This window comes from Oryctolagus cuniculus, chromosome X (genome assembly GCF_051225735.1).
Source record: "Oryctolagus cuniculus isolate XC-2025 breed Fujian yellow rabbit chromosome X, ASM5122573v1, whole genome shotgun sequence".
In the NCBI taxonomy this organism is placed as follows: domain Eukaryota; kingdom Metazoa; phylum Chordata; class Mammalia; order Lagomorpha; family Leporidae; genus Oryctolagus; species Oryctolagus cuniculus.
In genome coordinates, this window is record NC_142888.1 from 45,616,271 (window position 1) to 45,635,557 (window position 19,287).

Here is a 19,287-nt window from a genome sequence, read left to right on the forward strand (position 1 = left end):
ATAAAGGCCCTTCCAACAATGAAGAGTCCATGACCAGATGGTTTCACTGCTGAATTCTACCAGACATTTAAAGAAGAAATAACCCCAGCTCTTCTCAAATTATTCCAAACAATTGAAAGGGTGGGATTTCTCCCAAAATCTTTCTATGAAGCCATTATCACCTTAATTCCTAAACCTGAAAAGACACAACAGAGAAAGAAAACTATAGACCAATCTCCCTGATGAACATAGATGCAAAAATTTTCAACAAAATCCTGGCCAATCGAATATAACTACACATCAGAAAGATCATCCACCCAGACCAAGTGGGATTTATCCTTGGTATGCAGGGATGGTTCAACATTCAAAAATCAATCAATGTGATACATCACAATAACAAACTGAAGAACAAAATACCATATAATTATCTCAATAGATGCAGAGAAAGCATTCAACAAAATACATCCTTTCATGATGAAAACTCTAAGCAAATTGGATTTAGAAGGAACATTCCTCAAAGCAATCAAGACAATTTAGGACAAGCCTGTGGCCAGCATCATACTGAATGGGGAAAAGCTGGTAACATTTCCACTGAGATTCAGTACAAGACAGGGATGCCCACTCTCACCGTTGCTATTCGATGTAGTCCTGGAGGTTTTAGCCAGAGCCATTTAGGCAAGAGAAAGAAATCAAAGGGATGTAAATTGAGGAGAAAGTAAAACTATCCCTATTTGCAGATGACATGATTCTATATATAAGGGATCCAAAAGACTCCACTAAGAGACTATTGGAACTCATAGAAGAGTTTGGTAAAGTAGCAGGATACAAAATCAATACACAGAAATCAACAGCCTTTGTATACACAGGCAATGCTATGGCTCATAAAGAGCTTCTAAGATCAATCCCATTTACAATAGCCACAAAACCAATCAAACATCTTGGAATAAATTTAATCAAGGATGTCAAAGATCTCAACTATGAGAATTATAAAACATTAAAGAAAGAAATAGAAGAAGATACAAAAAAAGGAAAAATCTACCATGTTCTTGGATTGGTAGACTCAATATCATCAAAATGTCCATTCTCCCAAAAGCAATTTACAGATTCAGTGAGATACCAATCAAAATACCAAAGACATTCTTTTCAGATCTAGAAAAAAATTATGTTGAAATTAATACGGAGGCACAGGAGACCTCGAATAGCTAAAGCAATCTTATACAACAACAACAACAAAAAGCCGGAGGCATCACAATACCAGATTTCAAGACATACTAAAAGGCAATTATAATCAAAACAGCCTGGTACTGGTAATAAAATAGATGGATAGACTAATGGAATAGAAAAGAAACTCCAGAAAGCAATCCAAACATCTAAAGACAACTTATATTTGAAAAAAGAGCTAAATCCAATCCCTGGAGCAAGGACAGTCTCTTCAATTAATGGTGCTGGGAAAACTGGATTGCCACATGCAAAGGTATGAAGCAAGACCTCTACCTTACACCTTACACAAAAATCCACTCAGCATGGATTAAAGATCTAAATCTATCACCTAACACCATCAAATTAATTGAGAACACTGGGGAAACCCTGCAAGACATTGGCACAGACAAAGAATTCCTGGAAAAGACCCCAGAGGCACAGGAATCAAAGCCAAAATGAACAAATGAGATTACGTAAAATTGAGAAGCTTCTGTACAGCAAAAGAAAGAGTTAGGAAAGTGAAGAGGCAACTGACAGAATAGGAGAAATTATTTGCAAATTACGCAACTGATAAAAGATTAATAACCAGAATATGTAAAGAGATCAAGAAACTCCAAAATAACAAAACAAACAATCCAGTTAAGAGATGGGCAAAGGATTAAAACAGACATTTTTCAAAAGAGGAAATCCAAATGGCCAACAGACACATGAAAAAGTGTTCATGATCACTATCTGTCAGGCAAATGCAAATCAAAACCACAATGAGATTTCACCTCACCCCAGTTAGAATGGCCCTCATACAAAAACCAACAAAAAACAGATGCTAGAGAGGATGTGGGGAAAAGGGCACCCTAATTCACTGTTGGTGGGAATGTATACTGGTACAGCCACTATGGAAGACAGTATGGAGACACCTCAAAAATCTGACTATGGCCCTATCATATGACCCAGCCATCACACTCCTGGGAATTTACCCACAGGAAATGAAATCAGTAAACAGAAGAGCTATCTGCACCTCCATGTTTATTGCAGCTCAATTCACAATAGCTAAGACATGGAATCAATCTAAATGCCCATCAACTTAAGACTAGATAAAGAAATTATGGGATATGTACACTATGGAATACTACACAGCATTAAAAGAGAATGAGATCTGGTCTTTTGTAACAATGTGTATCAATCTGTAAAACTTCATACTTAGTGAAACAATCCAGTCCCAAAGGGAGAAATAACATATGTTCTCCCTGATCTGTGAGAATTAATAACGCTCCTAAACTGAAAGCTATAGAATTGAAATTGAAACTTTAAAAACAATGACTTGAATAGCCATCATCCTGACTATCAAAGGACAGTTTTTTTAACTTTTATTTAATGAATATAAATTTCCAAAGTACAGCTTATGGATTACAATGCCTCCCCCCCCCCGTAACGTCCCTCCCACCCGCAACCCTCCCCTTTCCCACTCCCTCTCCCCTTCCATTCACATCAAGATTCATTTTTCGTTTCTCTTTATATACAGAAGATCAGTTTAGCATCTATTAAGTAAAGATTTCAACAGTTTGCTCCCACACAGAAACATAAAGTGAAAAATACTGTTTGAGTACTAGTTATAGCATTAAATCTCAATGTACAGCACACTAAAGACAAAGATCCTACATGAGAAGTAAGTACACAGTGACTCCTGTTGTTGACTTAACAAATTGACACTCTTGTTTATGGCATCAGTAATCACCCTAGGCTCTTGTCATGAGCTGCCAAGGCTATGGAAGCCTTTTGAGTTCACCGATCTTAACTTATTTAGACATGCTCATAGTCAAAGTGGAAGTTCTCTCCTCCCTTCAGAGAAAGGTACCTCCTTCTTTGATGACCCGTTCTTTCCACTGGGATCTCACTCGCGGAGATCTTTCATTTAGGTTTTTTTTTTTTTTTCAGAATGTCTTGGCTTTCCATGCCTGAAATACTCTCATGGGCTTTTCAGCTGGATCCGCATGCCTTAAGGGCTGATTCTGAGGCCAGAGTGCTGTTTAGGACATCTGCCATTCTATGGGTCTGCTGTGTATCTCACTTCCCATGTTGGATCATTCTCTCCCTTTTTTATTCTATCAGCTAGTATTTGCAGACACTATTCTTGTTTATGTGATCCCTTTGGTTCTTAGTCCTATCATTATGATCAATTGTGAACAGAAATTGATCACTGGGACTAGTGAGATGGCATTGGTACATGCCACCTTGATGGGATTGAATTGGAATCCCCTGGTATGTTTCTAACTCTACCGTTTGAGGTAAGTCAGCTTGAGCATGTCTCGAATTGCACATCTCTTCCCTCTCTTATTCCCACTCTTATATTTAACAGTGATCACTTTTCAGTTAAGTTTCAGCACTTAAGAAGAATTGTGTATTGATTACAGTATTCAACCAAAAGTATTAAGTAGAACAAACAAACAAAAAATACTAAGAGGGATAACATATCAAGTGGCTCATCAACAGTCAGGGTGAGGGCTGATCAAGTCACCGTTTCTCATAGTGTTCATTTTACTTTAACAGGTTTCCTTTTTGGTGCTCAGTTAGTTGTCACCTATCAAGGAGAACAAGTGGTATTTGTCCCTTTGGGATTGGCTTATTTCACTCAGCATAATGTTTTCCAAATTCCTAACAGGGATCACTTTTCAGTTAAAATTTAAACCCCTAAGAATAATTGTGTGTTAATTACAGAGTTCAACCAATGGTACTAGAACAAAAAAAAAATACTAAAATGGATAAAGTATTACATTGTACATCAACCGTCAGGACAAGAGCTGATCAAGTCACTGTTTTTCATAGTGTCCATTTCATTTCAACAAGTTTCCCCTTTGGTGCTCAGTTAGTTGTCGCCAATCAGGGAGAACATATGATATTTGTCCCTTTGGGACTGGCTTAATTCACTCAGCATGATGTTTTCCAAATTCCTCCATCTTGTTGCAAATGACCGGGTTTCATTGTTTTTGACTGCTGTATAGTATTCTATAGAGTACATGTCCCATAATTTCTTTATCCATTCTACTGTTGATGGGCATTTGGGTTGGTTCCAGGTCTTAGCTATTGTGAAATGAGCGGCAATAAACATTAATGTGCAGACAGCTTGTTTGTTTGCCAATTTCATTTCCTTTGGGTAAATTCCAAGGAGTGGGATGGCTGGGTTGAATGGTAGGGTTATATTCAGGTATCTGAGGAATCTCCAGACTGACTTCCATAGTGGCTTAACTAATTTGCATTCCCACCAACAGTGGGTTAGTGTCCCTTTTTCCCCACATCCTCTCCAGCATCTATTGTTGGTAGATTTCTGCATGTGAGCCATTTTAACCGGGGTGAGGTGGAACCTCATTGTGGTTTTGATTTGCATTTCCCTGATTGCTAGTGATCTTGAACATTTTTTCATGTGTGTGTTGGCCATTTGGATTTCCTCTTTTGTAAAATGTCTATTGAGGTCCTTGGCCCATCTCTTAAGTGGGTTGTTTGTTTTGATGTTGTGGAGTTTCTTGATTTCTTTGTAGATTCTGGTTATCAACCCTTTATCAGCTGCATAGTTTGCAAATATATTTTCCCATTCTGTCGGTTGTCTCTTCACTTTCCTGACTGTTTCTTTTGCAGTACAGAAACTTCTCAATTTGATGCAATCTCAAATGTTAATTTTGGCTTTGACTGCCTGCTTCTGGGGTGTTTTCCAAGAAGTCATTGCCGTACCTATATCTTGCAGGGTTTTTCCCAATGCTCTCTAATAATTTGATGGTGTCAGGTCATAGATTTAAGTCTTTAATCCATGTTGAGTGAATTTTTGTGTAAGGTGAAAGGTAGGGGTCTTGCTTCATGATTCTGCACTTGGAAATCCAGTTTTCCCAGCACCATTTATTGAATAGACTGTCCTTACTCTAGGGATTGATTTTGGATCCTTGATCAAATATAAGTTGGCTGTAGATGTTTGGGTTGATTTCTGGTGTTTCTATTCTCTTCCATTGGTCTATCCATCTGTTTCTGTACCAGTACCATGCTGTTTTGATTACAACTGCCCTGTAGCATGTCCTGAAATCTGGTATTGTGATGCCTCCAGCTTTGTTTTTGTTGTATAAGATTGCTTTAGCTATTCGAGGTCTAGATCTGAAAAGAATGTCTTTGGTATTTTGATTGGTATCTCATTGAATCTGTAAATTGCTTTTGGGAGAATGGACATTTTGATGATATTGATTCTTCCAATCCATGAGCATGGAAGATTTTTCCATTTCTTGGTATCCTCTTCTATTTCTTTCTTTAAGGTTTTGTAATTTTCATCGTAGAGATCTTTAACGTCCTTGGTTAAGTTTATTCCAAGGTATTTGATTGTTTTTGTAGCTATTGTGAATGGGATTGATCTTAGCAGTTCTTCCTCAGCCATGGCATTGCCTGTGTATACAAAGGCTGTTGATTTTTGTGCATTGATTTTATACCCTGCTACTTTGCCAAAATCTTCTATGAGTTCCAATAGTCTCCTAGTAGAGTTCTTTGGGTCCCCTAAATAAAGAATCATATCATCTGCAAAGAGGGATAGTTTGAGTTCTTCCTTCCCAATTTGTATCCCTTTAATTTCTTTTTGTTGCCTAATAGCCCTGGCTAGAACTTCCAGAACTATATTGAATAGCAGTGGTGAGAGTGGGCATCCCTGTCTGGTACCAGATCTCAAAGGACTGTTTTTTTATTTTTATTTTTTATTTCATTTTTTCATTTTTTCTTTTCTCTTTTTCCTACTGTATGTTGAACTCTTTACATAACATGAAGTTAATCATATGTATATAAAGTCAATTGAAAATTGATGCCAGTAAAAAATAAGAGGGGGAATAAGAGAGGGAGGAGGTAGTTTATACCTGTAAACTGTATAGTTCTCCAAACAGTCCTATGGACTTACTTCTGAGAGTACAGCTTAAAAACTTGTCATTGGACTCCAATCCCATTAAAATCGGTGGTAAAAATGCTATCTTAATTGTTAAAGTGATCATATTAAGTGTTAAATTCAACATATAGTTAGGATTATGTATAAAAGTGATGATATAAATAACATCAAGTGTTTGGTAATAATAATAGACAGAATTAAAAAGGAGGGAATGTCCAATATGGGAAGCAGTCCACACAGCAGACTCCTAGAATGACATTAGTTGTAAATAACACTCTGACCTCAGAAACAACCCTTAAGGCTTCCTGGTCTGGCTGAAAGGCTTGTGAGAGCATTTCAGGCATGGAAAGCCAAGACGCTGTGGCAAAAAATATCCTACACGAAGGATTTCTGTGAGACCCCAGTGGAAAGAAAGGGCCATTGTCGGCGCCGCGGCTCACTAGGCTAATCCTCCGCCTTGTGGCACCGGCACACCGGGTTCTAGTCCCGGTCGGGGCACTGGATTCTGTCCTGGTTGTTCTTCCAGGCCATCCCTCTGCTGTGGCCAGGGAGTGCAGTGGAGGATGGCCCAAGTACTTGGGCCCTGCACCCCACGGGAGACCAGGATAAGTACCTGGCTCCTGCCATCGGATCAGTGTGGTGCGCCGGCCGCGGCGGCCATTGGAGGGTGAACCAACGGCAAAGGAAAACCTTTCTCTCTCTGTCTCTCTCACTGTCCACTCTGCCTGTCAAAAAAAAGGGCCATTAAAGAAGGGTGCACCTTTCTCTGAAGGGAGGATAGAACTTCCACTTTGCTTATGGCCGTGTCCAAATACTGATGGAGTCTGTGGTCACAAAAGGCTTCCATACCCTTGGGAGCTCATGGCAAGAGACTCAAGTGATCACTAATGTCATAAATAAGAGTGTTAATTGTTAAATGAACAACGGAAGTCACTGTGCACTTACTCCCCATGTGGGACCTCTGTCCTTAATGAGTTGTACTATGAGAATTAACTTCAAAACTTGTTCTCAAACTGTACTTTATATGTTGTGTGTGTGGATGCAAACTGTTGAAATCTGTACTTAACATAGAGTGAGTCCTCTCTATATAAAGTTAAACTAAAAATTAATCATAATGAAGAAGAGGATGGGAGAGTGAGTAGGAGGTGGGGTGTGAGTCAGGGTGGGAGGGTGTATATGAGGGAAAGAATGACTATATTCCTAAAGTTGTACCTATGAAAAATGAATTCATTAAATAAAAGTTTAAAAAGTCCAACTTTCTTTTTGTATCTACATTCAGGAAGGCAATGATTTCCAAAACTTTCTAGAATTTCTAGATTTTCTTATTTCTAGAATTCTAGAAAAATTTCTAGAATTTCTTATTCCAGCTTATAAGCAGTATTTTTAAAAAGTCTTGATGAAGGTGCCGGTGTTGTGGCATAGTGGATAAAGCCACCTCCTGCAAGGGTGTCATCCCATTTGGGTGCTGGTTTGAGTCCTGGATGCTCCACTTCCAATCCAGCTCTATGCTAATACACCTGGGAAAGCAGTGGAATATGGCTCAAGTGCTTGGGCCCCTGCACTCACATGGGAGATCCAGAAGAAGCTCCTGGTTTCGGCTTGGCACATCCCTGGCCATTGTGGCCATTTGGGGAGTGAATCAGCAGATGAAAGATCTCTCTCTCTCTCTCTCTCTCTCTCTCTCTCTGTAACTCTGACTTCCAAACAAATCTTTTTTTAAAAAGTCTTGATGAAGATGTGAATCATATCCTTTATATAACCACAGTCTAGCAGCAATACTTGGTATACTAAGTCTCCTTCTGGTGGTTGAAATACCACTCATAACTGCTTTGCTGTATAGCAAAAAGCCTGATTAATGGTTTCTGCTTTTAAATTATCTGTCTTAGCTTTTGCTTTCAGAATTAAAAAGATCATCCCTTTTAAACAAGAGGATAGTAAACTCATATTCCTCAGCATCTATCATGAGGAATCTCAGTGTGCCTTGCCAGGGTGACATCTTTAGCTGAATTCTAACCAAAAGCAAACTCAAATTTATAATTATTTCCTTTGAAATATTAGATTCTGGGCATTAATCAACTCATCTAAATAGTGAATATTTTTGGGGCCTCATCAACTGCTATTTCCTGGTTAACTATGGGCAATAAATAAAATGCTCTCACTGGAAAAAACTAGAAATAAGATTATAGCATACTATTTTCACATCCCTCCAATGACTGGATATGCAAAGAAGAGAGATTTTTTTCCCTTAATCTTCTGTTTTTTTTTTCAGGTAATTTGGCACTCTTTTTATCTTATTTTTACTAGTTTTTGATTTTTACTAGTTTCTGATTGCTATCCTAAACAATGAACCACTCCTCTCTACATTCATATGAACTACCTTGTGTACAATACTTTAAACACCAAATTTCTCTCTAAAGGAGAAATTCTCTCCAAATTCTGAATTCTTGAATTACACTCAACTTGTATTTTTTTCCATGGGAAGAAAGGCATATGACAGTTTCTTCTCTTTTGCCAGCTACTCTTCTAAAGGGTAAGCAGAATCCTCTTGAGGGGTGATTCCCTTTTGCCCTTGCTTGTATACATATCCCATATGAATATATTTCCCTGAAAAACACACTAAAGAGTATTTTTTTTATTTGACATGCAGAGTGGACAGTGAGAGAGAGAGAGAGACAGAGAGAAAGGTCTTCCTTTTGCCGTTGGTTCACCCTCCAATGGCCGCTGCAGCCAGCAAGCTGTGGCTGGCGCACCGCGCTGATCCGAAGCCAGGAGCCAGGTGCTTCTCCTGATCTCCCATGTGGGTGCAGGGCCCAAGAACCTGGGGCATCCTCCACTGCACTCCCTGGCCACAGCAGAGAGCTGGCCTGGAAGAGGGGCAACCGGGACAGAATCCGGCACACTGACCGGGACTAGAACCGGGTGTGCCGGTGCCGCAAGGCAGAGGATTAGCCTATTGAGCCGCAGCGCCGGCCCCAAAGAGCATTTTCAAGAGAGCATCTGTTCTGTATGTCAGGGAATGCATTGTGTAGTTTAGGGACCCTGCTGATGTTCACTAAGACTAATAATAACTCTCAACAAATTAGGTATAAGAAGTATGTACTTCAACATATTAAAGGTCATATATGACAAACCCATAGCCAACATCATATTGAATAGAGAAAACTTGAAACTTTTTTCTTTAAGATCTGGAATAAGACAGGAATGCCTGCTTTCAGCACTTGTATTCACTGCAGTACAGGGCCACAGCAATACGGCAAGGGTAAGAAATATAAGGCATCCAAATCAGAATGAAGAAAGTCAAATTGTCTTTATTTGCAGATGGCATAATCATATATATGGAAAACTCAAAAAATTCCAAAAAAACCTGTTACATTTAAAAAATGAACTCAGTAAATTTGTAGCATACAAATTTGTGTGTTGATTACACGCGAAAATCAATAGTATTTTATTTATTTATTATTTTTAAAGATTTTATTTATTTATTTGAGAGGTAGTTTCAGAAAGAAGGAGAGACAAATGGCCACAACAGCTGTAGCTGAGCTGAGCTGATCTGAAGCCAGGTGTCAGGAGCCCCCTCCAGATCTCCCACAAGGGTGCAAAAGCCCAAGAACTTGGCCCATCCTCCATTGCCTTCCCAGGCCATAATCAGAAAGAGCTGGATTGGAAGAGAAGCAGCCGGACATGAACCAGTGCCCATATGGGATGCTGATGCCACAGGCAGAGGCTTAGCTTACTACTCTATGTGGCCCTAATAAATAGCATTTTATATGTTGATAGTGAACTGTCTAAACAAATCAAGAAATCAATTCCATTTACAATAGCTATGAAAAATAAAATCCTCAGGAATAAATTTAACTTGGTAAGTGAAAGTTTTTTATTTAATGAAGCTATAAAACATTCTGAATAAAATTTAAGAGGAGAGAAATATAGAAATAAATGGAAAGACATTACAGGTTCTGGAATTATTCTAAAATTAAAAGGATTAATAAAGTTAAAATGTGCATATTATCCAAAGAGATTTATAGATTCAATGCAATCACTATTAAATCTATATTATTCACAGGTAAAGAAAAAACAACCCCAAAATTTCTATGGACTCAAAAATGCCCCCAAATGTTCAAAGTGATCTTTATTTTTTAATTGTTGTAACTGTTCTATTTTATTATTTGTTGTTGGCAATCTCTTACTATGCCTAATTTATAAGTTACACTTCATCATAGGTATATTTGTATAAGAAAAAACTGCACTTAAAAAAGTGTTAACTGTGGTTTCAGGCACCCACTGGCAGTCTTGGAATGTGAAGCCCTGGATAAGTAAGGCCTGTTGTATTCTCATTATAAACAGGGATTTTGGCAGACTGGCCAGGGTGAAGAACGACCCAAGGCTTTGACCCCTGATCTCTAATCCCAAACACACAATAATTTCATCAGACTTTGAAGAAGGGGGACACCCTGAGATGCATCCAGCTGGAAAGCTGTGCTGTTTGATGGGAAAGGGTGCTCTGGTGTGTGTGTTGGAGAGTCCTTGGCTAGGAGGAAGCTCCAGCTGGTGAGAGGTGTCCTTGTGATGGGCATGTCCCAGCTGTGTGTGGCAGGCCAGTGTTCTGGTTAAGGAAAATGCTCCAACTGGGGGCAGTGTCTTGAATGGGAGCAGTGTGCCAGTTAGAGGGAGTGCCTTCATCTGCCTGGGAATGGTGTCTGGCTGACTGGGGTATGCCCTGGTTAGGGCTGTGCCCTTCCTGGTTACAAGCTCCTCACTAGGCAAATGCCTGTCTCTCAGACATGCACAAGGCAACACCTTTCCTTCAGTCCAAGCAGTCTTCACTAGACAGCTCCCTAGCACCACAAACACTATCTTAGATTATCTACTTCCTTCAGCCAGACCTGACCCTTCCATCCCCAGGACTTGAGAATCAAGAAGCGTAGGTTGCAATTGAGGCTCTCTGGTGGGCTGTGTGAACCCGAAGCATGGTGCTTCACCTTGAATTGAGTGGTCCCTCCTCACTGAGGGCTTAGTCTCATGGGAAGGTGCACTCCAGAAAAATTATCCTTCCAAGTCTGACATTGGTGGTGCACACAGATACAGGGAGGGAGAGGACAACTTCAGTGCCAAGCAAACCATTTCAGAGTTTTTTGTCAGAGACTTCTCTGTTGAGGTCTAAGTCAGCTATGGAGAGGCTGGGACCCTTAGCCCCATCAGGAGGCACACCAATTGCATAGTAGACCCTGTGGCTTGCACGGCTCTACCTGACCCATCTTCTCCCACACACACCTCTGCATCTCTGTCCCTGCCTTGGAACCGCATCTGTCCGTTCCCTGAATCCTTCTGTCTTAAGATATCCACATGGCTCTCTTCTTTACCATCCTTGGATCATAAATACCAACTATTCAGGGAAACCTTCCTTCTTCCTAGTTAAAAATGCCGCACCCAACAACTCCCTCACCCATTTTCCTTTGTTCTGCTCCACAGCACTGTGATCACCTGACACACCTATATCTTCATTGGCTATATCTGTCATGACACTAAAATATAATTCTGTTTTGTGCACCTTCATGCCTAGAACAATACCTGGCATACAGGGAACAAAGTATTTGTTGAATGAATAAATGAAGGCAAGGATCCCTTTACCAGGCAAACATTGTCCATAAACAGATTGTTAGAACTAGGCTATAGGAAGCCTTTTCATTCCAATTTGCAGGGTCAGTGAGACCTATCTTACCCTCGTATGGCCACTGAACACTTGTTCTGATTGCCACTGCTGTGAGCAGGTGACGTGCTGACATCGACATGCCACATCAGTTCTGAGAGGCACGTTCTGTTCTTGTGCACATCTTCTAATTGAACAAACTGAAGCAAAGTCACACAGCTGGCGAAAGACAGAGGTGGGCTTCAATACCAGGTGAGCTTTTCTTTTAGCTGGTAGGCCACACTGCCTCCAGCAGGTATTTTACAAATTGCTCCAGCTGTGGCCTACTTGTACCCAATGCCCACTTTCCCCTTGTCCCACAAGCAGACAAGTGTTAGCTAGGTTCATGACTTCCTGGAGGAAGACTCCATTTGTAATTACAAGGGAGGGCCAAAGGGCTGTGTGTTCCTCAAACAGCAGGAGTACAGACCTAGCAGACTGAGCAATAGTGAAAACTGAACAGCTGCCCCAGAATCCAGTGGGAGTGACATGCTGGTCTGGCTCTGACCTTCTGAATTGTACTGGAAATAAACATTTATACTATTGGTGTGTGTAAGGGGAAAGAGATGAAACACTCAATCTATCTCCTAATAGTCTGCCACTTTGATAGATAAAACAGCCAACACACCCTGTAACAGAGCTGGAATCTAGACCCAGAGTCTATCTTAACCACCTAGGTAATTCCTGTAGTAGGGCCAGGATGGCTGGCCAGGTCGTTTTACATCCTGCCATAGGGACTAGAACATCTCCCAGCTGCCCCTCTATGAAACACTGCTCTACAGAACCCTGCTCTGAGCTTTTCTGTTCTTGGGTTCTAGACAACATGTCTTCAAAATGTAGGAGATGCACGGAGTGAGCTTGAACCTTCAGTCTTGTTGGTCCAGGAATAAAGGATTCCATGGATGGCAAGCACTTGGGCAAGCCCTCTCCCCCATGAGTTTTCTTCTAGCACAGGAGGTACAAACTTTGTACCTGGAGAGATGGTGCTATTCAAGCAGGCCAAGATGTGTAACATCAGGGAATGAGCACAGCCTCTCCTAGTGCTACTGGCACCTTAAATAAATGACAACCCCAAGACACAGCCTCCTCTGAAGGTGTATCCTTCAGCTGGCCTAGGGAAGGGAAGACACATGCAACTCTCTTAGCAAGAAGGGACTGGGAGGGGCGAAGATGGAGAGACAGAGCTGTACTCTCAGAGGTCAGAGGGCACTGAGGCCGGCCTCAGCTCAGCTCTATGATAAAGCATTTTATTTCCAGGTCCCACCAGGCCCCAGGTCCCTGTGCCCACAGTACAATGAAGAGGTAGACTCAGTTGGCCAGGGAGGCTGATCATCAAGGGGTAGGAGGGCCAGGCAGAGGACAAACGCACAAGGTCCCTGGGTTCCCCATCCCAGATCAGAGGTCAGCTGACTGGGAGAAGGCAATACAGAGGTCAGCTCCCAGGGGCCAGACTGGAGTCAGCACTACCACAGTTCTGCTCAGAGTTTGTCGGGGACACACAGGGATAGCCCAACAAGCTATACCCGGGGGGAGGATCAAGGTTCTGGTGGTGGGCACTGGCTCTTCAGAGTCCTCTGCCAAGTAGGGGCTGGTAGCGTTTTGTAGATGCACTGAGCCAGAAGGGAGGGCAGGGCATGGGGTTTAATGGCTTCCATCCTGAGGATTTGGCTCAGGAGCAACAGGTACAGAGCCCAGGGTCGCTGGTGTTGGCTGCTGCTGAAGAGTGACTCTGGTTGGACAGCCAGACTAGGCCCAAGAAGTGGGGGCCACCAGTCATGACCTCAGCTTCCTCCTGGGGTAATATAGAAGGCACCACAGGAGACAGGTCCCTGAGACAGAGCCCTGGGCCTGGCCGGGGACTCAGCAAGGCATGGTTCACGTAATATTGCCAATGATAACCGGGAGGGTCACTGTGGCTTCAGGTGCCTTTGAGGACACCTGGAAAGGATCAACGTTGAGGGTGAGGAGCCAGGGCCAAGGCCACAGGCTTCAGTCCCCCCTGCCCCACCAACACAGAGCCTGTAGGTAGCAGTTGATGTGGATGAAGCTGTAGACCAGCAAGGTTGACTGGGGTAAGGTGGACACCAGGATCTCCTCTTGTCGCTGTGTCCCCCTTCAGTCCTTGACTCCTGTACCCTCTACTTCTGTGATGGTCTTCAGGTCGCAGATCTAGAGCTTGACCTTATAGGACACTTTCTTGAGGTCTGGCATGCTGTTCAGGCTCAGAGGTTCAGGATATAGAACACATGGGCTGCACATGTGGTCCTTGGAAAAGTGCTGTCTCAATGGTGGCCCTCACTTGGTGCACACTCATTCTGAAAGGATGCTTGGAAGAGGTGGATACTGTGATAGGGAGCGCGAACTGAAAGGAGAAGCTGTACTCTCCAGCGAGCAGTGTCCGCTTTTCAGTCAGAGACAGGGAGCTGTAGAAGTAGGCCTCCACCACCTAGGCTGCAGGAGCCTGAGCAGGTCACCTGGATGACTGTTGCACAGGCCGGGGGGGGGGTGCCCCACCCCACTCTCAGCAGGGAAGAGCCTGTGGTTGGGGAAGCCTCCTGGAGGCACTCAGCTGTGGGTGGGGCCCATTCCCCTCCCACCAGCCTGCTCACCCCATCTGGGACCAAAATAATCTTTAGGAAAAAAGAAAAGGTCTGGAAGCATCATACTACCTGACTTCAAACTATCCTGTAGAACTATAGTAAGCCAAACAATAAGGTATTGGCATAAAAACAGACTAATAGATTAGCGGAAGAGAACAGAAACATCAGAAATAAGCACACACATCCACAGCCAAAAGATCTTAAACAAAGGTGCCTTTTATGTGTTTTTATACACACAGGGAAAGGACAAAAGTGATATTGGGGGACCAGTGTTGTAGATCAGTGGTTTAAGCCACTGTTTGCCATGCTGGCATCCCATAACAGAGTGCAGGTTTTAGTCCCAACTACTTCACTTCTGATCCAGCTTCTTGATAATGCATTTTGGAAGGCAGTGGAAGACAGCTCAAATATTTGGACCCCTGCCACCCATGTAAGAGACTGGTATGGAGTTCTTGGGTCCTGGCTTCTGCTTGGCACAATCCAGATTGTCATGGACATTTGGGGAGTGAACCAGCAGATAGAAAAAATGTCTCTGTCTCTCCCTCTATCTCTACTGCTCTACCTTTCAACTAAATAAATTTTCAAACACAAATGCTGCTGAGAAAACTGATTTCTATATGACAGAAGAATAAATTTAGACCTTTATCTCTCACTATTTAAAAAAAAACTCAGAATGGATTAAAGCCTTAAATGTAAGTCCAAAAAGTATAAAACTAATAGAATCAAACATGTAAGATAAAGCTCCATGACACTAGTCTAGGCAATGACTCTTTGGATATGACATCAAAAGCACAGACAACAAAAGCAAAAATAGGCACATTCGATTTCATCCAACTTAATAGCTTATGTATAGCAAAAGAAACAATCAACAGAGTGAAGAGATATCCAATAGAATGGGAGAAAATACATGTTCACCAGGCATCTAGTAAGTTGTTAATATTCAGAATATATAAAGGGTTCAAACATCTCAGTAACAAGAAAACTTGTTAAAAACTGTTTTTGGTCATCTAAATTATGATAACCATTATTGAAAACAGTACAGAGATTTCTCAAAAATTAAAAATAGAGGTACCATATGATCAAGCAATGTCACTGTTGAGTATATATTCAAAGGAAATGAAATTAGTGCATGGAAGAGATAACTGCACTCTGATTATAGAAACATTATTCACAATAGTCACAGTATATAATCAACCTAGGTGTCCAGCAAAAGATAAATGGATAAAGAATTTGTGATTGGGGCCAGCACTGTGATGTAATAGATTAAGCCTCTGGCTGCCTGCAGCGCCGGCATCACATTTGGGCACTGGTTTGTGTCCTGGCTGCTCCTCTTCTGATCCAGCTCACTGCTTATGGCCTGTGAAAGCAGTGGAAGATGGCCCAAGTGCTTGGGCCCCTGCACCTACATGGGTGACCCAGAAGAAACTCCTGGCTCCTGGCTTTGGATCAGCTATGACCATTGCAGCAATTTGGGGAGTGAAACAATGAATGGAAGACCTCTCTGTCTCTCTTCCTCTCTATGTCTGTAACTCTGTCTCTTGAATAAATAAATACATCTTAAAAAAAGAAATTGTGATATACCGACACAATGAAATACTATTCAGCCATTACAAAAGACTAAATTCTATCACTTGTGACAAAACAATGGAACTGAAGGATAATATGTTAAGGGAAATAATCTGGGCACAGAAAGGCAAATATTGTACAATCTCACTTGAATGTGGTATCTAAATAGTTGATCTCATAAAAAGTAGAGAAAGAACAGAGCTTGTCAGAGTCTGGGCGGTTAGTGGGGAGGAAGAGTAGGGAAATTTTGGTCAAAGGATATATAATTATGGTTAGATGTTCAAGAGATTTATTGCACACCATAGTGACTATGGTTAAATGATGATGATTGCTTGATTAAAAGCAATTTTCAACATTTTTTCTTATGTTTTAAATGTTATGTTTATTCACTCTTGAAAAATCCAGAGAGTGGCTAAGAGTTCTCACCACAAAAATGATAACTATGTGAGGCAATGCATTTGTTAGTTACCTAGATTTAATTATTCTACAAAGTATATATATTTCAAAATATCAGGTTGGGGCTGGCATTGTGGTGTGCAATGCTGGTACCCCTAATGGGCACCGGCTCGAGTTCTGAATACTACACTTACAATCCAGTTCCCTGATAAAATGCCTGGGAAAGCACTGGAGGACTGCCCAAATGCTTGTTCTCTGCACCCACATGGGAGACCTGACTGAAGCTCTTGGCTCCTGATTTCAGCCTGGCTCTGCCCGGGTTGTTGCGGGCATTTGGGGAGTGAACCAGAGGGTGGGAAGAGCTCTCTCGTTCTCTCCCTCTCTCTGTAACTCTGCCTTTCAAAAAAAATAAAATAAAAAATAGATCTTTGTAAAAAATAACAATGGGAATAGAAGAGGGAGGAGCGAGAAGGGTGGGAAGGAGAGTAGGGTGGAAAGTATCACTATGTTCCTGAATCTGTATATAATACATGAAATTTGTATACCTTAAATAAAATTTTAAAAAAAGCACAAAAAAGAAAAAACACATCATGTTGCACACAGTAAATACATACAATATTACTTTTCAATTTAAAAAATTAAGAAATTGAGTCATTTGAAATAAGAAAAGAAAATTAAGGTCTATAAAATATTATAAATCAGTTGCCTTTGGATTATAAAACTAAGGGTGATTTTTCCCTCTTTCCTGGTGGTCTTCTAAACTTTAAACACACATAAGAGTGTACACACACAGTAATTTAAAAAAAAGTCAATTTTACATGTATAAAAATATGAAAATGCAGCAATTTTAAAAAGAAAGATTATTAGAATCATTTCTGACTGTCTACCCTATTAGTCAAACTATATTTTCTTACTGTGCACCTAGTCTAATTTACTACAATTTCTCATTCTGATAATAATAGTATGAAGTCTTTGTTTCCTATTAAAGAAATTACATAAACATTGAATTCAAAAATGTTTTGTCAAAAGAATATGTGTTACTCTAAATTAAATTATTTAGAATTATGAAAGGTGGAAAAATGAAAATTCAATGTACTTTTCCTTTTTGAAATTCTTATTCAGTATATGTCAATAACACTCTAGAATATTTGATTAAATATTTTAGAAATTAAATATGCTAGAAAACATTGAGAAGGCATTAGAAAATGTATAGTTTTTTATTTTTCTATATAACTAGTTATACAGATTATGTCTCTAGTTAAGTTGTGAGAGGTTCAATAGTAAATGCCTGAAGTTGGAAGTTAAAAATAAAAGGTGAGGAAAAAAGTAAAAAAGAAAAAAAAAACAACACTAACTTGAGAGTACATGAAGAAATCCTAAAATTAAACCCTGTGGTTCTGGTGAGTGTACATTAAATATTTAAAATGAAAATATTGTGTATTGTCAATAAATAAAAAGTTTCTGTGATTCTAACTCAGACAATTTAAGGCACTATAATGTATAGTCTCTTGCACTATGATGTTGAGGTTCTGAAGGAAGTATTTCAAAGTCATTTTATATAATTAATTTTTACCATAAAATAATAGATGCTCATTATGAAAATTTCAGAAAGATACTGAACAGGAAACATTTTAGAAAGTATATAAATTCCCTCAATAATGATCTCATGGCATTACATGAGATGATAAAATATTTTAAATGTGAGAAAATATTTATGAAACAATGCCAGGTTAAAATTATGCAACACACAAATTTTACAAAAAGAGGATTCTAAAGTTATATTGTGTGTGTATGTATGTGTATGTACACACTTTTATACTTTTATGATTTCTCAATATTTCTATAATGGTAACACAAAATAATTGTGTGGAAAAACAGAAACCTTTTGTCAGCAATAGAACCTCACATCAGTGCTATGTCAGACCCTCTATTCAAAAGATCAGACAGAGGGGTCGGCGCTGTGGCGCAGCGGGTTAAAGCCCTGGCTTGAAGCGCCGGCATCCCATAAGGACACCGATTCTAGTCCCAGCTGCTCTTCCTGCAATCCAGCTCTCTGCTGTGGCCTGGGAAAGCAGTAGAAGATGGTTCAAGTTCTTGGGCCCCTGCACCTGTATGGGAGACCTGGAAGAGGCTCCTGGCTCCTGGCTTTGGATCTGCACAGCTCCGGCCGTTGTGGCTATCTTGGGAGTGAACCAGCAGATGGAAGACCTCTCTCTTTGTCTCTACCTTTCTGTGTAATTATGTCTTTCAAATAAATAAAAATAAATCTTAAAAACAAAAACAAAAACAAAAAACAAAAAACAAAAGAGGCTGGTGGCACGGCTCAATAAGCTAATCCTCCGCCTGCGGCGCTGGCAAACCGGGTTCTAGTCCCGGTCGGGGCGCCGGATTCTGTCCCGGTTGCCCCTCTTCCAGTCCAGCTCTCTGCTGTGGCCCGGGAGTGCAGTGGAGGATGGCCCAGGTGCTTGGGCCCTGCACCCCATGGGAGACCAGGAGAAGCACCTGGCTCCTGCCATCGGATCAGCGCGGTGCGCCGGCCGCGGCGGCCATTGGAGGGTGAACCAATGGCAAAAAGGAAGACCTTTCTCTCTGTCTCTCTTTCTCACTGTCCACTCTGCCTGTCAAAAAAAAAAAAAATCAGAGAAAAAATAATCAAATTTTCATCAAATTAATAGAATCCAGACCTTTCTTCGCTATCTGTACGACCTCCAGCAAGTAAATTTAATCTCCTAGAAAAGCTCCATTCTTCAGCTATAACATATTAGGACTGTACTAGATAAATTCTTGGGTATTATTCAGTTCTAAGATTCTATAACTCAACAGGAGTATAGCAGGTGTTGCCAGAATCAATTATTTTTTAAAATTTTTGTTTCATAGGATTAAGGGGATAGTGAAAGAGAGGGTTAGAGAGCGAGAGAGCGCAACAGCCAGGAGTAGATCAGACCAAAGCCAAAAGCCCAAAA

The 19,287-nt window shown here is 40.8% G+C and overlaps 1 protein-coding gene and 1 pseudogene across 1 annotated transcript in view; both read right to left on the reverse strand.

Moving 5' to 3' along the window:
* The window catches only part of LOC103351887 (heat shock factor protein 3), an 88,165-nt gene that overhangs the window by 56,464 nt on the left and 12,414 nt on the right, over positions 1–19,287 (reverse strand). The window lies entirely within an intron of this gene.
* LOC127484932 (arrestin domain-containing protein 1-like) lies at positions 13,195–17,918 on the reverse strand (annotated as a pseudogene).